This window comes from Sarcophilus harrisii, chromosome 4 (genome assembly GCF_902635505.1).
Source record: "Sarcophilus harrisii chromosome 4, mSarHar1.11, whole genome shotgun sequence".
NCBI classification, from domain to species: Eukaryota; Metazoa; Chordata; class Mammalia; order Dasyuromorphia; family Dasyuridae; genus Sarcophilus; species Sarcophilus harrisii.
This window is the reverse complement of record NC_045429.1, coordinates 398,198,675-398,210,638: the sequence shown is the minus strand read 5'-3', so window position 1 is coordinate 398,210,638 and position 11,964 is coordinate 398,198,675. Positions and strand designations below refer to the sequence as shown.

At 39.0% G+C, this 11,964-nt stretch overlaps 1 long non-coding RNA gene across 2 annotated transcripts; it reads left to right on the top strand.

Annotated features, from left to right (window-relative positions):
• The first annotated feature begins 2,409 nt into the window (after nucleotides 1-2,409).
• On the top strand, nucleotides 2,410-10,158 carry LOC116423390. 2 transcript variants are annotated; one of them, XR_004233988.1, is made up of 4 exons: nucleotides 2,410-2,956; nucleotides 5,748-5,857; nucleotides 6,004-6,358; nucleotides 7,349-10,158. It is a non-coding gene; the product is annotated as an uncharacterized LOC116423390 (long non-coding RNA). The 2 variants fall into 2 exon arrangements; XR_004233987.1 differs by having other exon boundaries at nucleotides 2,421-2,956; nucleotides 6,004-10,158.
• The last annotated feature ends 1,806 nt before the right edge of the window (nucleotides 10,159-11,964 follow it).

Below are 11,964 nucleotides of genomic sequence, written 5' to 3'. Positions count from 1 at the left end.
TGACAAAATTATTCTTTCCCTTGAATGCTTTCATTTTGAAGATTCAAAGGAAGGCTGTAGTAGTTTGAGGGGGAAAAAAAAAACACCTTCCCAAAGAAGGTAGATAATCATTTCAAAATAACTTGAATCTAAGCAAAATACATTTTCCTTATAACCCCCCCCCTTTTTACTGCATGTACATGTGATCTCTAATATTTGTTTAGTTGAAATGAAATTTGAATTTGAATTTCGCAGTAGGGTTATGAGACATTTTGTTTGAAAGGAGAGCTTAGAACTGAGAAAACACCACTATAGGAATAATACCTGATAATTCAGAGTTAGATTAGTGACTTACATACTTGAAGGATTGCTTTTATCTGTCAACAAGACTCAGTTGCTTATTCTATTTTTGCATTATTAGGAAACAGTTGTTGTTATAAACTCTATTCCTTAATATTAAAAGTAAAAAAGGAGTGGAACCATAGAAAAGTCAAGGGGGAAGACAGACAGACATGGATCAGAAGGAGGTTGATTAGGTCTAATTTCACACTGGAGAACAAATTGAAGTGTTCCCATTACACTGAAAGTAGAAAGGATTGCATGTTATTTTCTGAATGTATGCATTTTTTTGAGTTGTTATAAAGCATACACACACAAGAGCAGGAAATGATTCAAGAAGCTCTTCTCTATTCCTAAAACTATAAGAATACCAGCACCATCATATTCTCTATGGAGTTCATCTGGCCAGTCTAGAAAAGGAGTAAGTGTAAGTGAAAGTGAGACTATTATATGACCAGTTTCAAGATGCTTTATATTTTCAAAAACAAACAAAGCATGTCTACTCCATAAAGCATATCCTTTTGAAGAACAAAGAGCACCTATCCTTAAAACCCATTTTTCTTAATTTACTAGCTATCTTTAAATAAATAGTTTAAGCCCTAATGAAAACAAATCTAAAGCTAAAAAGTTGAATCTATTTAAATATTGGGACAGAGTCTAAAAAACGTGACTGCCATAAATTTCCTAAGGATATAGAATAGTCTTGATTGTACTTTAAGCCTGACCTGCAGAGGGCAATAGCTTGACGCAAATGACAACAAAGGCTGCAGCAATATTAGACTTGAATCTGTGACTATGACCCAGGAATGCTGTGTAGGTTGGCAACAGTGCTTAATTAATGTATATTGAAACAAAAGATTGGGTAAATTGTTTGATTTGTCTTTGGGCTATATTTTAGGCTAATCTAATTCATAACTGTTAGATTTATCCTAAAGAGATTACCAAAGTTCCAGGAGGCACTTTCAGTTATCTCAAGAATTATCCTAAAGACTAATTGTTTTTCCACAATGTTGAGACAGTTCCCTTAGGTTTTATTCTCTACCCCAAAAGGAAAGGTTAAAAACAAACAGATTTCATAATCATTCAAGTAAATAACAAAGACGAAAATCTGTAGATTTCAATCTACGTTCATTAAAAAAAAGAATGGCAATAGCTAATAAGTCCACTTTACATGTGGCTATTGTCTAATTTCTCTTAGCTTTTCATCATCACTCTCAGCCTTTCCAAAGAGGTCAGTGACTGACTTATTTGCATGACATCATCATTTCATACAAGATGTTCACTCACAGAAGTTACTATATGTTTAACGTTTTAAAGTTATTTGATAATTTATCAGTTTTTTTATATTACCAAAGATTTTTTTTTTCTATTAGAGATTCATGAGAATTTACCAGAGGGCATGAAACTACACTTTGTCTACCCTCCTTTAAGCTTCTACTCCCACCCCCACCCCCACCAGCTAGTCAAAAAAGACTGGGAAATAGAGCAAAGAAGGGGGGTGGCATGTGGGAGTGATTGTAGCGCTTAAAACTATTCTACTCTCCCCTCTACTCCCATATCGTCCAAATCATACTGAACTCAGATTATGTCAAAGCTCAGTGATCAGAAATGCCTTGCCCAAAAGTCATTCCCATTGCAAAAAGTCAAAAGGGCTCCTGGCATTAAAGCAACCTTGAGTCAGTCCTGATGGGATTAACTGCACTGAGTTTCTATATACTGCACATGCTATGGATCTACTCTGATCACAGTAAGGAAAAAAAAAAAAGATAATAGATTTTTTAATATAGTTCCTGCACAGGAGTATTCTGTTTCTTTCAGATGGTAGGGTTTGATCCTGATAAAAACCTTTTAAAATATTCCTTTTTTTCCCCCAGTGCAGTGAAGATATGGTATCTATTTTTGCTTTTCTTTAAGGGCAAGTGATGGGAACTGCTTACACTAGGAAGGAAAATTTCATTTTTCCCCATTCTACTAAACGGTTTTGGTCGACATATGTTTGTTATCAGAGAGAGGTGCTGTGAACACAGAGCCATTTTCTTAGCAGCTTTTTGACTGTATGTTACCATAGTCCCACAAGGCATTGGTCCTTTCCCATTGGGAAGTCATGAATAAGAGACTATGAAGCTTGCACGTCAGATCTTCCTCAATTAATCCACCATTAGCATGTTTGGGATCCACTACTGGATGGGTAACAGCAGCTTTGGTGACTGTATGCTGTCCATGGCCAATTATGCTCTGCTAAAAATGAACTCTTTGCAGACCAACCTTCTTGAGCTGTCAGTGTTTTCCGTTTTCTTATTTTAACGTTTGTGTATAGTGGCAGGCGACAGATGGTGTAGATCAGATCGATTTGATTGCATTAGATGATTTTTTCCCTCCCCACTCCTTTCTGGAAGCTCGCATCAGCTGAAGGCTATCGCCTGGGACTCAGAAGCATGAGCAAGCCGCCGCCACGCGAAGGCACTGGGGCACAGCCAGCGAAAGGCACCGAGGTCCCTTCCCAGGGCTTGTTAACACAGTAACCCGGCACACGGCGGAAATCAGCTTTCACTGCCCAAAGCCTATCCCCAAAACACATCAGATGACTCCCTGGCTTTTACACACAGTTGGAGTTCTGCTTGAAACCTGGATTTAGAGGGTAAGCACTTCAATAGAGGTGGATTTGTGGCAGTTACTTTGCTATACCGCAAGGCAAATCTGAGCAAATGTAAAGGATGCAGTGTGTGCGAGTGAGTCTCTATGTTTACATCGATAAATGTGCTTCTTTTTGCCTGTTAACCATTGAACGAGAGTAATATTCAGGGGAGAAATTGTGTGTAGTGTTTTTCCATTGATTGTTAAACCACTATCATCCCCCCTCCCATTTTTCTCTCGCCGGTGTTTGCCCCTTTCTACATAATAATAATAATAATAATGTAATTCTGTTTCTGCTTAATTGGTTACTTCCATCAAACCGATAGCATCGCGGCGATGCCTTCTGTATATTTGACTAAAATTTACCAAACGTTTGACTGGGGCGAATATCCTGGAGGGGGAAGGGATGGTTAGTTTAGGGAGAAAGGAGAAAAAAAAGTAGAAGGGGCAGGCAGCCCCGGTGGTCCAGGCTGATCAAAGGTGCTAAAAGCACCCTACACTGGAGAGAAAAAAAAAATACCAGTAGCTATTGCAAAGCAGGAAGAATGTAGATTCTAATAAACATGGCTTGCAGGAATCGATGAACAAAGGTACTTAATGCGGACGTGAGCCTCCGCCAATATCGCTTCGCTAGTAGTACCCGAATATTCAAAAGCAAAGTGTAAGTTGATCAACATCTCCCTGATGCTATGGGCTTTTTCCTCCTCCTGTTGTTGTGTAGAGGGTGGAGAAGGGGAGAGGGGGGGGAGAGGGAGGAAGAATGGGTGGGGGAAATCCGACAGCTTAAGGAGGTTTGAATTGAATATGCACCCAGCGGCAGTGGTCTCGTAGGAAATGGTGTTCTCGTAAGTCAGGCTGCCCCGCCGAAGCACTAGAGAGAGCTTTGGTTAGTGCTCAGAGCGTCAGTTCTGCTGCTAGTGCTGCCGGGAGCCTGCCAGGAACTGAGCTGTCCACTCGCCCAGGTGCTGAAGCTGTTGGACCATTTGGGTAGGTAGGAGAAAGGCTGTCACTGCGTCGGTGGGAAGGAAGCTTAGGGATTGCGTGTTCTGGTTTCTTAACGTTCCTTTTCTCTTTCTGTATGTGTGAGTGTGATTGTGCGTGTGTATGTGTGTGTGTGTGTGTGTGTGTGTGTGTGTGCGCGCGTGTGTGTGTCCTTTATTTCATTTGTGAGGAGGCAAAGCTAAAGGAAATTTCTCGGGAGGCATTAGAAAACGTTGGAAACCTGTGTGGGTATTTATGGTGTTATTCTGATGACCCATGTATTGTCGTCTCTCGTGAGGCTTTATTTTCAGAGAGTTAAAATGCTCTGGTAATGCTTGTGAATCAAGAGAAAAAAATTTCTTTGAAAAAATCTTAAATACCCAGAGTAGTGTATTTATTGACCTAAAATTATTATTAGTTTTGTTTAAATAAAACATATATACATCAAACAATCAGAGGTATATTTTCTTCCTACACTAGTGCATTACTTTCCCTAAGGGCTTTGGTTTCTAAGAGTTCAAGTTGAAGGAGACCTGTCAGCTTTCTGTCTTCTGGGGAATACTATCAGGGAATAGCCTTACAATGTAGATCTGCTGGGTGACAAGGGGGGAAAGGATATAACTGTTTGATTATTTTGCATGTGCTTTTTTAAGGTATGTTGGAAAGTACATTAAATAGAAGATAAAATAGACCCTGCTACTGTTCTCTAGAATTATCCCAGGTAACAAAGTAATTTAGCTATTAAAGAGCAGGTCAGGAAATAACAAAAAATTAATGTAATTTCCTCTATCTGCAAGGAAGCATCCAAGTCCAAGGAATAGCTAAGGTGCTTTGAACAAGTGTTCCATTTAACAACTAAAGGCAAATGTACTTACTACTTTAAATTACAACCTGGTCAGTTGGAGATAACTTGGAGTAGTCAAATAGGTAATTGTTACATAATTATCTCCTTGTTGGGAAGCTGTTTACACTTACATAATTTGTAGAATTGAAGTGACTTCCCATGTTTTCTGTCCCCTCCCCATTCCATTCACATGGATGTTCTCCTATGTATTTGAGAGTTAAGGAAAACCAAATTGAGAACTTTCTAATGGAAGCACAACATATCTTGGGCAGTGACGTTGCACTTGTCTGTTCCATTTAGTTAGTGAACAATAAACCCCTATTATCAGAATATCCGCCGCAGGATCTTAAGACAAAGCTTTTCCAGTAAGAGCCATATTGATCACAGAAGAGTCACAGAGCTACTCTCCCTGAAAGCTAGAACTGCAGCTACTTTGGGAATGAGTTTTGGTTATTTGCTTCTTAATTTTTTTTTAATGGAGACCAGGTTCTAAAGGTCTCTTTGCTGAGGTGTTCTCAACAGCTGCACAATAATGCATTTATAGTGTATATTAAAATGTGAGCTGTATAATCACACATTAGGGTACTACAAAATGATGCCTAAACCACTGAAATCTAAGCAGCTTGTCGACTCAGTGAGTTCTGATACTCTTTTGCAGGAACTATGGGAAATGAGTTTAATTATTTTGTTCTTTGACTTTTAAAAAATCATTAGATCATGTTTCTCTAGGGGCCTGGAAAGGAAAGATGCCTAATCTTGTAGATCTATAAGCATTTGATTTCAAGTGGTAAATTGAACAAGTGCTTATTTTCTATGATCCTGGACTTGAGAAAATGCATTTCCAAAACACACCATTGAAAATCCTACCCATGCGTGACCCTATCTTTATTTGAACTGCACTTCTTTCTCAACCTGCCTAGGCAAATATATTTGTAATATTTGTGTGCTTAACTATGCATGTCTTTTACAGGGATCTATTGCTGGCAGTGACACTCAATCAAGGGACCAAGAGTGAGTTGATGGACTACAGTGGGATATGAAGTCAAGCAAGTACGGAGGAAGAAATTAGGAGAGCAGCAGGTAAAGTGGATATTGTTTTTGACTTTTACTTAATCCATAGCCTTGTGAAATATTTCCCACCTGATAAGACAGCATCTCTTCACGGAGTTGCATGTGTTGTTTCTTTTCTTTGGTTTTAAATACTTGCTTCTTGGTTTGTCTTTCAGAAATGGAAATACATCATTCGGGTTGGATTTGTGAAAGAAGCATCTGAGCAACTCTTTGGATTCTTCTTTAGGGACATAGAGTTATGGATTTATTGACCGGATCAAGTCCAACGGCAGCAGCAGAAGCAGGAGGAGGAAGAAGAGAAGGAGCAGCAGGAGCAGCAACAGCAACAGCAGCAACAGCAGCTTCATCTTTCTGACTCTCTTCGGTGACGGGTATTCTTGGGTGGATAATACGGATTACGTTGTTATTGCTTAAGAATACGCGTAGTCGAGGAGAGTACCTGCGGCAAGCAGGCAGCATCCTCCCCCTCCCAGATCACGAACTGGCCTCTAAACTACTGTGGTTATCAAGGTAGCATCTTTTACTTATCTTTTCCTACTATCTATTTTATTTTGCCCTCTCCTCAGTGTAAGTGAACAAAAAGTTTCTTCCCACCACAGTAGTGCTCTGTCAGTCACAGACTTTGTCCCCTGAGTGTGGGGTGGGTGAATTCAGGGTGGAGAAGGCGAGAGCTAAGAGAGAAGTGGTATCATGTGGACAAGTGTCCATCTCAGCCACAGGGATATAAGGTGTGTCGAACCAGTGCATGTGGCACAATATTGAGGCACTTCTCTACCTGTTTTCCTTTCCTGAAAGTTGTGAATTATTTAAAAAAAAATTAATCTGTGGTAACTTGGCAGATGTGGAGAGTTTTGCATAGGAGAGAAGTGGCAAGGAATCTTTGGGGAGAAGGATCCCTCTCTCAGCAGTGCTGTATAGTTTTGTTACTTCGTGAATCTGGTGCCAAGAGGCTGCAAGGAAGCTGTCCTTCTGTCGCCCCACCCCCTAGCTGTGTCACTCAGGCAGCCAGACATGGCGGCCGGGGCTGAGGATGGGAAGGGAGGAGGAGTAGAGGTGGGAGGAGACGGAGGCTGTGTTGGAGGAGCAGGGTTGGGGCGTTGACGCCCCTTGCAACTTCCAGATGGAAGCTTATCGGTTTGGATTCCCCGGGAAGGGGTGGAGGCACAGAATAATTAACTGGATTGGCTATGTTGCGACACAAGATTGAAACCCTGCTTGTAAAAGATGGGGTCAAGAAGGAAAGGCCAGGCGATGGCTGCTCACTTTGCCATTTTTTTTGAGACTCCTCACTCTTCAACTCGTGTTATCTTCTTTGCCCCTCGGAATGGGATTAAAGTGTTAATAAAACACGTGTAAGGATTCCCGCCCCCACCCCTTATTTCCCCACCCACCCCTAGTCCCCAACCTATGGCCAATGCCTAGAGATTGGAAGGATGGACTTTCTGTACCCCACTTGACTCCCGGCTCTCTCTCTCTCTTTTTTTTAATTACTTTTGAAAGTGGTGGCGGGGGATCGTGGATTCCCTCGCTTCTTTAAGCAGAAAAGTACCCAAGCCCCCACCGAAACCTCAGGCGGGCGTTTGTAGCTGCGTTGGGACTTTGTGGGAGTTGGCTCAGACGGAGGTGCTGATGGAAGACATTTCAGCAGGTGGCCGAAAGCAGTGGACAGGGGTGGTGGCAGCCTCGGAGTGGAGCGGTTCCCACCCAGCTTGAACCGCTCTCTCTCTTAAACTCTACGATCCTCTCTTACATACTCAAACATGCTGAGAGCCGTGACTATTCCGAAGGCGAAAGGAAATGGCTGAAAACTGGAAGGATAAAACCCCTCCAGTTCAACTTGGATAACGACCCCGCTTTGCTCCTCGAGGAGTGTCCGGGGCTTTAAGCGAAAGCAGCGAGGACTGGGTTTTGTGTGTGTGTGTGTGTTGTGGTGGTTGCTAGCTCCCTTTCTTTGGACCGGAGCCTCTATGGCAGCGGCTACGATTTGAATTCCTATGAAATTAAAGCGTCTGCCTTCCCGGACAGCCAAAGCCAAGAAGCGTTTCAGACACCATTGTTCCCCGAGCACAAATAAGTCTTTTCCAGGGCTGAAGGACTGCCTCTCCAGCAAGTTGGTCTTTCTTTCCCACCGAGTACGATCTTGGGCCCTGTGGGAGTTCAGGGCGAGGCGCTGTCCGATTTAGACACACTCTTCTGCGCTATCTTAGCCATTCTCACTTTACTTCAGTACCTTGCTGAAGAAAAAATAACTCCAACGAACCCATGGAATAGAGGAAGAACTTTAGAATCTGGTGAGGGGTAATTCTCTGAGCCCTTCTTCTACTTCCTCCACCCTCATTCCATCCCTTCCCAGATCCACAATGGAAACCTTTCCCCCTCAACCTCCCCACACACTTGGAAACATTTTTCTTTCTTCAGGGTCACATCACATAAAAGGCCTTTGACCTATGAGTGTGGTGGGGTGGGTGAATTAAGGAAGGCTTAAATGCCAAAAGGTTTACAGTGTAGGTGGGGTGAAGCTCTTCTGAGAAGCCTCTTTGGGAGATTCCATTTTAGGGATGTTCTGAAGGTAGAAGGAATACAGAATCCTGACATCCTGCTTTTCTTCAAAACATAAAAGCATATCCAATTCGTGTTTCTTTTTCTCATCATTCTATATATTGTCATTAGCCTTTCGTGGGGTCCACCAGTCAGGAGTCAGGGCCATCCGGTAACAGTGAATGGTCAGCAAGATACTAACTTCTGGTATTTTTTTTTTAATTTGTAGACATAACATAGCATGGAAAGCAATCAGATCCAGATAGTTTAACTTACATGGTGATCTCTGGAAAGATATATTGGTCTGAGATAGATTGTTGTATATGAGTTTTGAAAAACAGAAAGCAGACTAGGATATCATTAAGGATGGGCTTTCTTATCTTTAAAATATATCATGCTGGTGTACTTACTGAGAGATGGAAGCTTCCTGTAAAAAAAAAAAAAAAAAAAAGTAAGTGGATAGATGTTACGCAATTCTAGAATTAATAAAGCTAGAACTGCCAGAAACTTTAGTGGTCATCTTCATTGTGTAGATAAGGAAACCGAGGCCCATGGAAAGTAAAAATCCATAATAATCCTGTACTTCAATTTAACATTTGAAATATTTCAGTTAGAAATGCATCATAAGAGTTTTGAAACTAAGTATTGTGAATGTCTGTCAGAGGTAAAGTCAGTTCCAAAGAATTGTAGTCTACAAAGAGATTTGTATTTTCATGGAAATGGTGATCTAAGATAATTGTATTACTTTCCTCCTTTTGCTGAATCCTTACCCATTAGATGTCAGCCTCATTGTAGTGCTTCCTATCTAAGTTGGAGGGATTTTATTTTTACCAAGATAGGACGTTTATAAGATATGGAAGAAAAAAATATATCACAATTTTATTAAATTGAAATCACCATACTTAATTGCTCTTTGTACCAGTTTTTTTTTTTTTTTTCTATTCAGAAAATAGAATTTTAAATTACGTCACCAACAGTCTGTCTGGCTTGGTCAGGTTAGTAACCATAGCCAGAGCTAAAGAATTTCAGAGTTTCTTGTTTTCTTTCTTTCATCCTAAATTTAAGTGATCTTAAGTATTCGTATTAGGTGGGAATTTTTTCTTACCAAATCCAAACATCAAGAAAGTGAGAAATTTTTTTTTCCTTAAAAGAATTAATTTTTTTTAATATATATTTTTGAGCCATGACTTGACAGTTGTTATTTCTTTGGCTATTCACCTAATAGTGGTACTATATTAGTCACTTTGGTCAGGCCTAAATACTCCACCTTCTCTTCATAAAATATATGGTTTATAATGGAAGTTTTAATAGTTTCTAGAGAAATTTACATGATATTTAGGAATGCTGAATTTTGTGTTCTGATATTTATTAATGGTGTGAAAAAATTCTATCCTAGTTAATGATTGGCTACTGATTACACTTGGTAAGGGGTTCCTGTGAAAGATACAGGTCAGATAATTGGAATTCTTCACACTTGTAAATATGCTCTGATCATTTCCTTTGAGAAGAATCCAAGAAAATTGTGGAATGTGGTTTTAAGGCTTCATTTTTGTTCACGACACACCCTATTTTCAGGATTCAGGATCCAGCAAGGCTAACTGAGTGTATTTTCTCAAAGACTAACACTGTCCTGTTAGAACAACAGATCTTCACCAGAGGCTGCTGTTAGCTCTTAAATAGATAAAAAACATTGTCTTTTCTTCTTCTTCTTCTTCTTCTTCTTCTTCTTCTTCTTCTTCTTCTTCTTCTTCTTCTTCTTCTTCTTCTTCTTCTTCTTCTTCTTCTTCTTCCTCCTCCTCCTCCTCTTCCTCCTCCTCCTTCTTTCTTCTTTCTTTTTCTTTTCGTTCTTTCTTCTCCTCTTCCTCCTTCTCCTTTCTTCTTTCTTTTTCTTTTCCTTCTTCTTTCTTCTCCTCTTTCTCCTCCTTCTTCTTTCTTCTTTTTCTTCTTCTTCTTCTTCTATAGGATAAGTGGGGATCTAGAATCAAAATTAAGCTCTTGGTGGTGTTGAGCATATATTTTAAGAAAAGGAGAATGATACCCAAAGAAATCATTTAATGATGCATGCTTCCAGAAATCAAATTATTTTCCATAAACTATACTCTTATTTTTGACAAGTATTTCATCTCAGAGTCCCAGAAATTATATTACATATCAGCAGCATTGAAATCTTAACTGTGCAGAAGGGCAAAAAACTTGGAGGTGTGATTTTTCCCACCACCTAAGTAGTCTTGTGGGGATGGTGCACAAAATAAAAGGGAGAACAACATAGAAACTGAAAAGTGATGTTGAAGACTCACTTTTCTTTGGCTACTCTTGAGGCCTTTCACTTGTCACTGTGCAGTGTTAACTATCAATGCACTGCAGATATGTTAGACCTGTTGTTCTTTGATTGGTAGAGAGGACAGTAATTCTCATGTTTTTATGATACTACTGGAAATCAAAGTTCCTCTGAAGGTAATTATTTTCAAAGACTAGGAATCATGTTAACCTGAACATCATACTTTTGTTAAATTGTTTAGTTAGGGATAGTTTCATTTATATCTTCAAAAAGGCGACAACCACAGCAACTTCGACAAATATTTCTTCTGGTTTGTAAGACAAGTATGTATATATGTGCATGTGTATGTATGTGTGTGTGTCACATAAATATGTATACAGACACATATATACACACCTATATGTATATATTTAATGGTGTTAGCTTTTAGTTGACATTTCTTCTTGAATAACGACATAATAAGCTTGCCAAAAACAGTTTACCAAAAACTAAAACTAAAACAAAAGCCCCCTCCCTTTTCTTTGGGAGTAAAGATTTTTCTAAATAGAAAACACTGTAGTACACCAAGGAAGCCATCATCTAAAAATAAGGAAATTTTGACATTGTTTTTTTGAAAATTTTTAGTACCCAGTGGCTAGTTGTTTTTGTTCAGAAATCTGTTAACAATAGAACTGATGCATCTTTAATTCATGTATTCTGTTTGTGTCCTTGCCAGATTGTCATTGTTTGACTAGTTAACTCTTTTGAGAACTATTATATCCTGATTAATAATAGTTTAAGCTGTGTTAGGCAAAATGGTTATGAAATCATTGAAAAAAATGTAATAATTTTAAAACATAAAGGCTACTTTTCTCAATTGTTTGTATATGAAATACTCCTTAAGACTTAACATACAGGATTTAACAAACATAAATATACATATTCCAGATAAAGCTAGATGTAAAAGTAACAAGCCAATCATTCGCTGCAAATAATCTATGCATTTTAATATATTTTGTTCAATGGGATTTAACAAGGTTTATTGCATTTATTTTGCTAGTATCAAATCAATACCGAATCTTGCGCATTGAACTTTAATCTGAAAAACATAATTTCTTATAATGGATTTACTGACATCATGTTGTTGGTTGGTAGCTTAGATAATAATCTAAGCTATAATGAGCTTTTTAAAAAAATTTTTATCTTACTAAAATAAAAACATTATTGCATAATCAGGAAGCAATTTCTATTCCCCCTGAGACAAAACTGTGCTTTGGAGCAAGTCCTTTTACTTAAAGTGTGTTCTTAACAATTCAATTGA